A 10,416-nucleotide genomic window follows, 5' to 3' on the forward strand; every position below is an offset into this window, starting at 1 on the left:
GTACGTACACGTGATCTCAAGTAACTACGTACTTTTACTTTCAATCTTACACACAACAAACATATTATATTGTTATCCTCATGATTTTATCGTGTAAGTTTTTGTGATCTACACGATAGTTTTGATTCTTTTCTTACACAGGGAAAAATCATTAACAGAAAAAATGATTTGATTTACTGCATATATAATATTTGCCTTTCATATCAAGTATAGTATACCTGCCTTTTCTTTATACTTTTCAATGTTAATTAAGCTCAAGTGAATCTTGTTGTTGTTAGAGAGATATAGTTAGATTCTTTTCCTAATATTCTTCGTGCACACCAAAAATGTTGTTGGGCTTCTAAAATCCTTGTTTTCCAGTTTCTGTTTGAGTCAATGAAGATCGCAACTTTCGTCGGGTGACATCAACTATTGCTATTGCTGCCTACGCGTGCAATGAGGGCTAGATGGACAGCATATAAACTCGGTTTATTTCGTTTCTTGCTTTTGATTCTTGTTTTAATTCAAGGGTGTTCTTCACTGAACCTCGAGGGTAAGCTTATAACCTTTTATATAACTTATTGGTGGAGTTTTGTATATTATTATTTATTACTTTTAACGTGATTTAGGTGGTTTGCAATTGGAATGTAGGTCTGGCTTTGTTGGACTTTCGGGCAGGAGTATCTCATGATCCATTTGGTGCCTTCACAAGCTGGAATCCTAATGACCATGATCCCTGCTCATGGTCTAATGTTCATTGTGTCGATGGTAATGTTCATGTGCTGTAAGTTGTTCCTCTATTCTTTTGATATATATTATGGAATATGGGTAGTTATAGGTTGTTGTTTTGAGTATTAAATGATAAACTATAGCCATTTTAGTCTTTAGAGTGAATTGAGCGTTGACAATAACTCATTGGATTTATATGTAGGACTAAGTTTTTGTGCATATGATAATTGATAGATAGTATTGATTTTTTTTTAAATAAGTGAGTTTTGTTGTGTTTTTTTTGTTTTTGTCTCTAGGAATCTCAATGGGCTTTCTTTGGAAGGAGTGTTAGCACCTGAGATTGGGAACCTCACTCATTTGAGATGCCTGTGAGGCTCTTCTATTTTGTCATTGCGTTTTGATAAATCTGTTGCTGTTTGTATTTTGTAGTTTTTAGTGTAATCAAACCATAGTTTTTAAAGGCGTTAGGCGCCCTCAAGGTGCATAGGCCTCGCCCGGGGCCTAAGAAAAAAAGCGTACTTAAATAAAAAAAATTAAAAATATTTTATATATGTATATGAAAGATAATACTATTCTTCAGATAAAATAAAAAAAAGCTATTATGTAACATTTACTGTCATCTAATTTAGTACCAAAAGTTTTAAAATCGCCAAGATTCAACTCTAATTCCAAAACTTGAATAATAAAATGTTCAATGTAATTATTTTGCTTGTCTTTTATCTTCTCATGTTTCTGTCATAGACATTGCTGAAGCGCTCGCCTAGGAACTAGAAACACATTTATTGAGCCTCACCTTAAAAAATGGGCCTAGGCCGCAAGAGACGATGCCTTTTAATAACTATGAACCAAACTTGGAGTATAGATTCATGACCTCCTTTTTTATTCATGTTATAATGGCACAGTAGATGTAAGTTGAGAAAAAAGTAAGTCCTTTTAGGGAATTATGGTATGCAGAATGTTGGTCTAAAATGGTCATCATCGATGCTTATGGCTAATATTGTTTTGCTAGATGTGAGTCAATGTTGAGAATCATATTTTATTGTTTTTGATATTATTATTTTTTTGGACTAGTGTTCTCTCACAGAACAAGTTTTCGGGAGTTATTCCAAAAGAGCTTGGTGAACTGATGATGCTGGAAGTATTAGACTTGGGGGATAATAACTTTAGTCGACAGTCCCTCTGTTCTCTTCTAAGTTTTTATATCAAATGTAGACCAGCAGTTTAGCTTTGTTACAATTCAAAGAAGATTATAGTTAAATTTACTGTAGCTTGCTCTGCAACAACAATCTTGAAGGCTCTATTCCCTTGGAACTCAGGACTCCCAACTTTCTCTATGAAAACCTTTTATCCTTCGTTGCCGATGATGGCATTGGATGTCTAAATAGGAAATTTGGAAGACACTTGTCATTATTATATTTAGTTTAGATATGGATGTCTATTTGGATGAGCCAATTACACCGATGTGTATGGCCATATTGCAGTTTTGGGACCAAGCTTTGAGAAATTACATGTTTAGACCTATAGTTTGCCAAAATATTACACGTTAGGTCCTAAAAGTGGATGTCAGTTAACTTTTCTGTTACATTTGTAAGAAATGACTCAAATGCCTTGTAACATTTGGTGAAAACTATTTATTGGTCTCCTGAAAGTTTGGAGCCACACCTCATGGTATTACATTTATTATTCATTTCTTAATATGAGTGATTGGTGCTGAAAATTTGTGTTGTATATTGACAGCATATGGCAGGGTGGTTCTAAACTTCAACAGAAAGCTGATTCTCTTCTAACACAAATCAAAGAATTAACAGTTATTGGTTACCTCAATCTCTTCCAACTGTAAGAAAATTTATTTTATCTTCTGCTTTCTTTGCCAAAGTTTCAGGATTCACAGAAGCCCCTCAACCAATTGCACTATGAATGAAAAATGTAAGTTAAAAGAACACACCATATTCTAATATTATTACTTATTACTGGATTCTTCATTGTGTGTGTGAATCAGTGGGGGCAGAAATGGTGGAAAATCTTCAAACCTAGCAGCTGTACCGTCTCCAAGGGACAAGATCATAGCTCTACCAATGACTAGAAGCAGTGGATCATTTCCCGCTGTACCCAAACCACCACCATCACCAAATCTTACTCCAGAAAGTGGAAGATTTGGGTCATAATAAGTTTTTGTATACTTTTGCTTATTATCCTTGCCATAGTGCTCTGGTGCGTGTGTAGAAGCCGAGCAGTTAAAACCATAGGTCCTTGGAGAACTGGCATTAGTGGACAGTTGCAGAAAGCTTTTATTACAGGTAAGTTGTACATTAGTTACAACTTTGGGCTTGCAATAAATTACCCATAATAATTATATTTTGTTACAGGTGTTCCAAAGCTAAACCTCACAGAGCTAGAAACTGCATGTGAGGAATTCAGCAATGTTATTGAAACACGAGACGGGTATACACTATACAAAGGAACATTATCTAGTGGAGTCGAGATTTGTGTAGCATCGACCTCCATTTCCAGTCTCAAAGACTGGTCAAAACGTGCAGCATTAGGGTTTCGTAAGAAGGTTTGTTTATCTATCTATTATATAGGGTATCTACCATCTATGTAATATGTATCTAACATATATATCTTTTTTTTTTTTGAAAACTGTATAGATTGATGCATTGTCTAGAGTGAATCACAAAAACTTTGTTAATCTTCTTGGTTATTGTGAGGATGATGAACCTTTTGTCAGGATGATGGTGTTTGAGTTTGCTACTAATGGCTCACTCTCAGAGCATCTACATGGTGATTACTCTCTTTTTAAAATACTTTTATAATATTGTTTCTTTAGATGCTTTTTGTTATAGAAATTGATGTAATTGCTACAGTTAAAGAGCTTGAACATCTTGATTGGAGTTCGAGGATGAGAATAATAATGGGAACCGCTTATTGTCTTGAATACATGCACGAATTGGACCCTCCTGTACCTCACACCGATTTGACCTCAAGAATGATCTGTTTGACAGATGATTACGCACCCAAAGTAATTCGTCTTTTCTTATTTTGCTTACAGTTATTACCAAATGTTATAACATTTTAGTGAGAAATCAAGAAGTTACTCAAAGAATGTGGTTTCTCAGGTTGCGGAGATGGGTTTTTGGAAAGATTTGATGTCAAAAGCAAAGGTATCTGCAGATTCTGAATCAGAGCATTCACTGCGACCGCTTATTGACACCGAGACAAACGTTTACTGTTTTGGTCTTTTAATGCTTGAAATCATTTCTGGAAAGCTTCCTCATTCAGACCAGCAAGTGCCTATTGTAGATTGGGTAAGACCTCATATTACTAAAAAGTTGTCTTGTACCATTGATTAATGTTCAGTTTGGTAGTTAGAGATGGTGACACTCGGGGTCGGTTAATGGGTCAAAAGGGTATTTTTGGTGGTTGAAACATGTTGGGCTGACCTGAAATTTGGTGTCAAATTGCTCAAATCTTATACCTATACAACTAATGTGTCGAATATGATTACATAAATGATCTTAAGGGCTGTAAACGAACGTGAACTGTTCATTTATATTTGTTTGTTTAATAAATGAACAAGGAGTTTTGTTCGATTAATTAAATGAAAGGACATGAACAGAGGTCGCACTTGTTCAATTGTTGTGAAAGGTGTTAGTTGATCTCATTTACGTCTGTTCATTTAGTTATCCTTTTATTAGTTTATCATCTTAACTTTTGTACTAGAAATCCTAAGTTTATATTTATTTTGGCTTGATTTATGCCTACATGTTTTTCGTTTGTGTTTGTTTATGAATATAGCGAACGAAACAGATGAACACGAACAAAATCAATTTCTTAATAAACAAATACGTTCAAGAAATTACGCTTGGTTTGTGTTCGTGAGCCATTCGCTTGTCCAATAAATGTTTTACAAACAAACATGAACAAGGTCTGGTCTGGTTCAGTATTGTTTGTTTGCAGCCCTATTAGTTATTGATCTCATTTCAGTAGTTATTGAATTCTTTGACTAAACTGATCAATAGCTCATTTAGGGTTTAGAGTTTAGGATATTGGTGGGAGCCTGTGCGTTTTTCTTAACGGGTTTTGTGAGAATTGAAGTGATAATCATTCATTTATCTGTGCAGGCTGCACAATATCTAAACAATGAAAGAAACAAAAGTGACATAATCGACCCTACATTAGAATTCTTTAAGCAACACGAACTTGACTTGATATGTGAAGTTACTGAAGAATGCATTCAGCATGATGCTCAAAAGAGACCGACAATGAAAGAAGTGGTTACAAAATTGAAGGAAGTGCTAAAGATTTCACCAGATCAAGCAATTCCTAGACTCTCGCCTCTTTGGTGGGCCGAACTTCAAATCTTATCGGGCGAGACAACATAAACAAACAAGTACCAAAGATACTTGATTCAGTTTGTTATTGGTGTTTGTAGAATTTGATCAGCGTACGGATATCATTGTTTGTGTCTCTTGTGCGTTTAATTATTTTTATTTATTGAGGATGGTTTGTCGACAACAGTTTGTGTCCAGTGTGCGTGTGATGGTTCTTGAGATAACGATGATATTGTTTGAACCAAGATTTATGCTGTATTTGTATTTTAAGTGTAAATTTAGAGATTTTAGTTATGTGTAAGGTTGGAAATTTTTCAGACAAACCAGTTAGCTTAATACTTGCTCGGTGTAGACCGTTTTTAGATATATAGGCCATTGAGGAAGGTCACCAATAGATTAAATTGAAATTCAAACTGAAACCGAAGTAGGTGCATCTCTGGTAACAACCGAGGAACCTGAATTTATACGTGTTAGGCTATGAACTTTTCTATTTCTTGCGTCTGTTAAACGTTTATCCCATTAAAAAACCAAATAAAGCAATTAATCAATAATCCGATTCAACTAACATGCAACTTGTTCAATTTTGGGTTTTTTTGGTTTGAAACCAAAACCGAGCCGTTTTTCACTTTTCAGTTATTTTCGAATGAAGATTTGAAGTATACTTCAATTTGTTTTCTTTAAGGTTAGGTCTAAATGTGGGGTTACAAGAACAGGGTATGCTTAGATGTGACTGGGCCATACATGTGAAGGTTTGTTGTGTATTGTTTGAGTCTCGGTCTACATATGTTCATATTGTCTTATATGATGAGAACATTTGGCCGCTAGTCATTAAAGTGTTTCCAAGGACACAACCCTCCTAAAAAGAACACTAATATGTGTGTAGACCCCCCGTATTCTTACAATGTCATGAATACTGATGTAACACCCCGGCTTAAGCGAAAATGCCCGAGTGTGACGTATAGATTGTTCAAAACACATGTGATACTATTAATTGACAATAATAACATTAATCCATTCAAATCTCAAGTACACAAGTTGTTCAAATAAACAAATTACAAAGGAAGGAATAAAACGAACATTAACTTTGTTTATTATTTAAATAATCTAAACTCTAGTGTCTTCGTCATTTCATCCTCTAATAAATGTACCTGTAGCATACATATAAAATAAAGTGTACTAATTGAATAATTGGTAAGTTCACACACGTTTGATACAAGTACATAAATATCATACAATTCAATGAAAGTAATAGCGCAAGCAATGCTTTTTTCAATTGGTAATAACCAATGTACTCGGATCGGGGTCCCTTTTCCACTCATAACATCGAGGTCCTTAGTGCAAAGGGAGGCGTATGATCATACTTAATGAGGAAACCATGAGTACGTAATCTTTGAGCAAGTAAGCAAATAAACTCACAAGTCCATGATAATGAATTGTAGTTTGAATATACGAAGCGAAATAAAACAAAGTATTTGAGTAGGATTTGTATATTATCCCCCAAAAGTAAAAGCGTAAAAAGGAGTGTGAGAAACTCGCCTTTGAAATTGAGAATAACTTGGAACAATAAGCGAAGATGCGCTAAAGGAACCGAAGCGGACGAACATCACAAACTTGAAATTGATATAACGCTTGAGGACGAACGAGCAGTACTTCGACAATACGTGATGGCCATTACAAGAGTTCCATGCGCTTAAATCGCAAACTAAAATACCGTAACATCAGTTGAGCCCACAATACATATAGAAAATGTGTGTTACGCGCCTTTAACTTGCATATAAATGAAATCATAAACACACAAACAAAAGGGACTTGAAAGGATGATACACAACTATAAAGTTGATTTGTGAGTTAAACATAACTAGGTTTGGACCCGTCGCGTTGCGACGACTGTTTGACATAAATTTGGTTAGTATCGATTAAGTTCGTCACGACACCAACTCTAAATCAAAAAAATATACGTGAACACCCAAAATAGTGTCAAATAGTGTCAGCACACGTATAACTTAGATTAAAGCGGCACATATACGATCGACATAGGTTACGTTCATACCGGTACCGACGCTAAATTAGAAAAATAAATTAATAAATGTATAGCTTATGATACACAAAAAAAAATAATATATGTAAAACGACGTTTTATTGGGTTCGCAAAATACAAGCCTTGTGGCGGAAAATTCAGTCGATATCGATAGGTTCGCCATGGCTTAGAACTAAACCCAAAAAATAATTTCGAAGAATTAATAAATTTAAAACAAAAAAAAAATCTGACAAAACACTACATTGCAGCGGCGAGTTGAGACGCATTCGGTCGGTACCGGTTAGGTTCGTTATTGTACCAGAAGAAACATAAAAAATAAATTCATTATTGTCTAGATTTCTTACGATACGATACTAAAACTAAATCTAAACTTAATTTTCTCAAATTAGTATACGTAAAACAAAAAAACCAAAAAAAAACTTTCCAAAAAAGAACCTCAAATCAAAGACAGCTCACCATACTTAAAACAATTAATAGAGATGCAAGACAACCCATCAAAATTAAGGCAACCCACCAGAATTAAAACTATTAATAGAGATGCTAAACAACTCATCAAACTTATAATCGTTAATAGAGATGCGTAGATTCGAACCCGGGGCAAATTGAACACATAGATTCAGTCGGTATCAATCACGTTAGTTGCAGTACCATAATCAAATCAAAAAATAAATTCGTTAAATTATCATATAAAATGAATTAAAATATCTAAAATAATGTTTATTCAATCAGTAAAACCCATGTGTTGGTAAACCCTGAGTATTGTCAATAAAACCCGTGTGTTGGTAAAACTTGGGCGTTAGTGGTCGGTTAAACCAAATACAAAAGCATAGCATAGCAAAAAATAAATTCGTTAATTTATCATATAAAGTATATCTAAAATAACGTTTATTCAATCAGTAAAACCCAGGCGTTGGTATACCCTGAGTGTTGTCAATAAAACCCGTGTGTTGGTAAAACTTGGGCGTTAGTGGTCGGTTAAACCAAATACAAAAGCATAACATATTTAAAACGACGTTTAGTCGGTCGGTTTACTCGAGTGTTGTGGGCGAAATTCGGACACGAATTCAAAGGGAGAGAGACGTGAAAATATGGAATGTAAACAAAATACACAAAATCAGTTAGCGGTAAGGATAATAATTAAAAAACAATTGGGAAAAAAAGGAATGTAAAAAGAAAATACTGCTATGGGTGGGATTTGAACCAGAGTAGTAACAACACCAATCGACAAGACTTAACCAACTCAACATCAGCCAACATGCTACTTTGTTTAACCTACTCTCTTACCAAATTTATTTCTTAAATAATAATATCCTTAAAAGTAGCTGTGGGCTCGTCGCACCGGCCTTTGCTATTTATCTATACTAGGTTTAAATCCGCCGCGTTGCGGCGGTGGCTTGACGTAAATTCGCGTTGCGGCGGTGGCTTGACGTAAATTCGGTTGGCATTGGTTAAGCTCATCATGACACCTGCACTAAATCAAAAAAATTATATGTGAACGCCCAAAATAGTGTCAGCATACGTACAACTTATGATGAAAGCGACACATTTACAGTCAATATCTGATAGAAAAACAAATTAGGAAACGTATAGCTTATGATACCCAAAATAATATAAGTAAAACGACGTTTATTCGGTTGGCAAATTATAAGAGTTGTGACGAAAATTAGGTCAGCATCTATAGGTTCGCCACAACACCAGAAGTAAACCCAAAAAAATATCTCGAAAAATTGACATGTTTAAAAAAAACAAACAAACACGAGCGTTGCAACGGCGAGTCGACATACATTCGGCCGGTAACAATTAGGTTTGTTAGCGTACCATAAGTAAACATAAAAAGTAATTTCGTTATTGGCTAGGTTTGTTACGGTACCGGAACTAAATAAACAATAACACGGGTGTTGCGGCGGCGATGCATTGTGTTTATAGTTGGTGTCGCTTAAATTCGAAACTAAATCTAATACTCAATTTCCTCAAATTATTATACTTAAAAAAACCTTTACAAATTATTATACTTAAAAAAAACCTTTAAAAAATCTAGATTGAAGACCTTTTAAAATGTATATCAAATTTAAAGGATAAATAAATGAAAAATGAAATGATGCAAAAGTCTTTTAAAAATGATTCTACATGCGCAACCACCAAGAATCGAACCCAGGCAATCTAACACTAAGGAAGTTAGCAAAACACACACAAACCAACATACCATCACTAACAACTAGGACTGTCACTTTTACCCGAAACCCAAAACCCAACCCGAAAAACCCGTACCCGAACCCGAACTAACCCGACTTGAAGAACCCGAACACGAGAAAAGACTAACCCGAACCCGAACCGAAGTAATTGGGGTTGGTTCTCGGGTTTGAATAATAAGATTTGGGTCAACCTGAAAAACCCGAATAAACTTTTAGTTTTGAAATTATATATATTTGTATGTATAATAGGCTAAGTTTTAGTCACTAAACTTATTAGAATCTGGCTTTAATCGACTGTTGTCACTCTAACTATTATGGATCGATTGTTTATTGTTAATTATGTTATCCGTTTATTACAATTGCAACCGTAATCGAACAATCAAACACGCCTGATTGAATACGATTATGGTTCGAGTTGGTTTTACTCTTCTTTTATCAAGTTAGGTTAGTTTATTATTTGATTTTTTATGTTATAAGCAAAGAAGAATATGTTGTTTTAATTTTAGCATTGTAATTTTAAAAAAAAAAATTGGTTTTGTGTTTTTTTTCTAGGATACTCGAAACCCGATTAACCCAAACCGAAAAAACCGGAACCCAAATTACCCGAATCAGAAAAACTCGTGAGAGATTTGGGTTGAGTTTCGGGTCAAGATTTAAAACTTTGAAACCTGAAGAACACCCCTACTAACAACATTGTTTTAAGGTTGAAACAAAAATCATAAATACTAAAACTCTTGGCTTCTTAAAAAAAGTTGTGACACCAACATTTGATATTTATCTATATATATAATTAGCGTGATTGCTTCTAGCATGTCACATGATTTTAAGTTTTCGATTGTAAAAAAGCCTCACGTGTCATAAAAGTAGTTATATGACTGATATGTCACGTGTTTTCAAGTGATTTTTTAGTCTTTTGTTTTTGTTTTTATAATAATTTGTTTTTTTGTTATATGACTGATAACTCTTTATTTGATATGGAAAACGAGAAATGAGAAAGCTTTTAAACATAAGGAGTACTCGATTACAAAGTTGGTAAATGATGTTAAGGCGTTCCCTTTCCTTTGGATATTAAAAACCGGAACAAAAGGGCAAGCTTGGATTGGTTTCTTGGTGCAAATTCAGTTTTATGAACTTCCCCTCGTAGCTT

The 10,416-nt window shown here is 34.4% G+C and overlaps 1 pseudogene across 1 annotated transcript; it reads left to right on the forward strand.

The window, feature by feature from the left end:
- Positions 1 to 420: 420 nt before the first annotated feature.
- LOC143635550 (protein MALE DISCOVERER 1-like) lies at positions 421 to 5,230 on the forward strand (annotated as a pseudogene). Its single transcript, XR_013154076.1, has 13 exons — positions 421 to 532; positions 631 to 763; positions 1,005 to 1,076; positions 1,780 to 1,881; positions 1,929 to 2,111; positions 2,446 to 2,544; positions 2,585 to 2,634; positions 2,708 to 3,005; positions 3,075 to 3,265; positions 3,357 to 3,489; positions 3,573 to 3,727; positions 3,825 to 4,013; positions 4,830 to 5,230. The product of XR_013154076.1 is annotated as a protein MALE DISCOVERER 1-like (transcript).
- The last annotated feature ends 5,186 nt before the right edge of the window (positions 5,231 to 10,416 follow it).

This window comes from Bidens hawaiensis, unplaced genomic scaffold, assembly GCF_021521415.1.
Source record: "Bidens hawaiensis isolate Kalapana, Puna unplaced genomic scaffold, B.hawaiensis_p1.1 tig00000536_1, whole genome shotgun sequence".
NCBI classification, from domain to species: Eukaryota; Viridiplantae; Streptophyta; class Magnoliopsida; order Asterales; family Asteraceae; genus Bidens; species Bidens hawaiensis.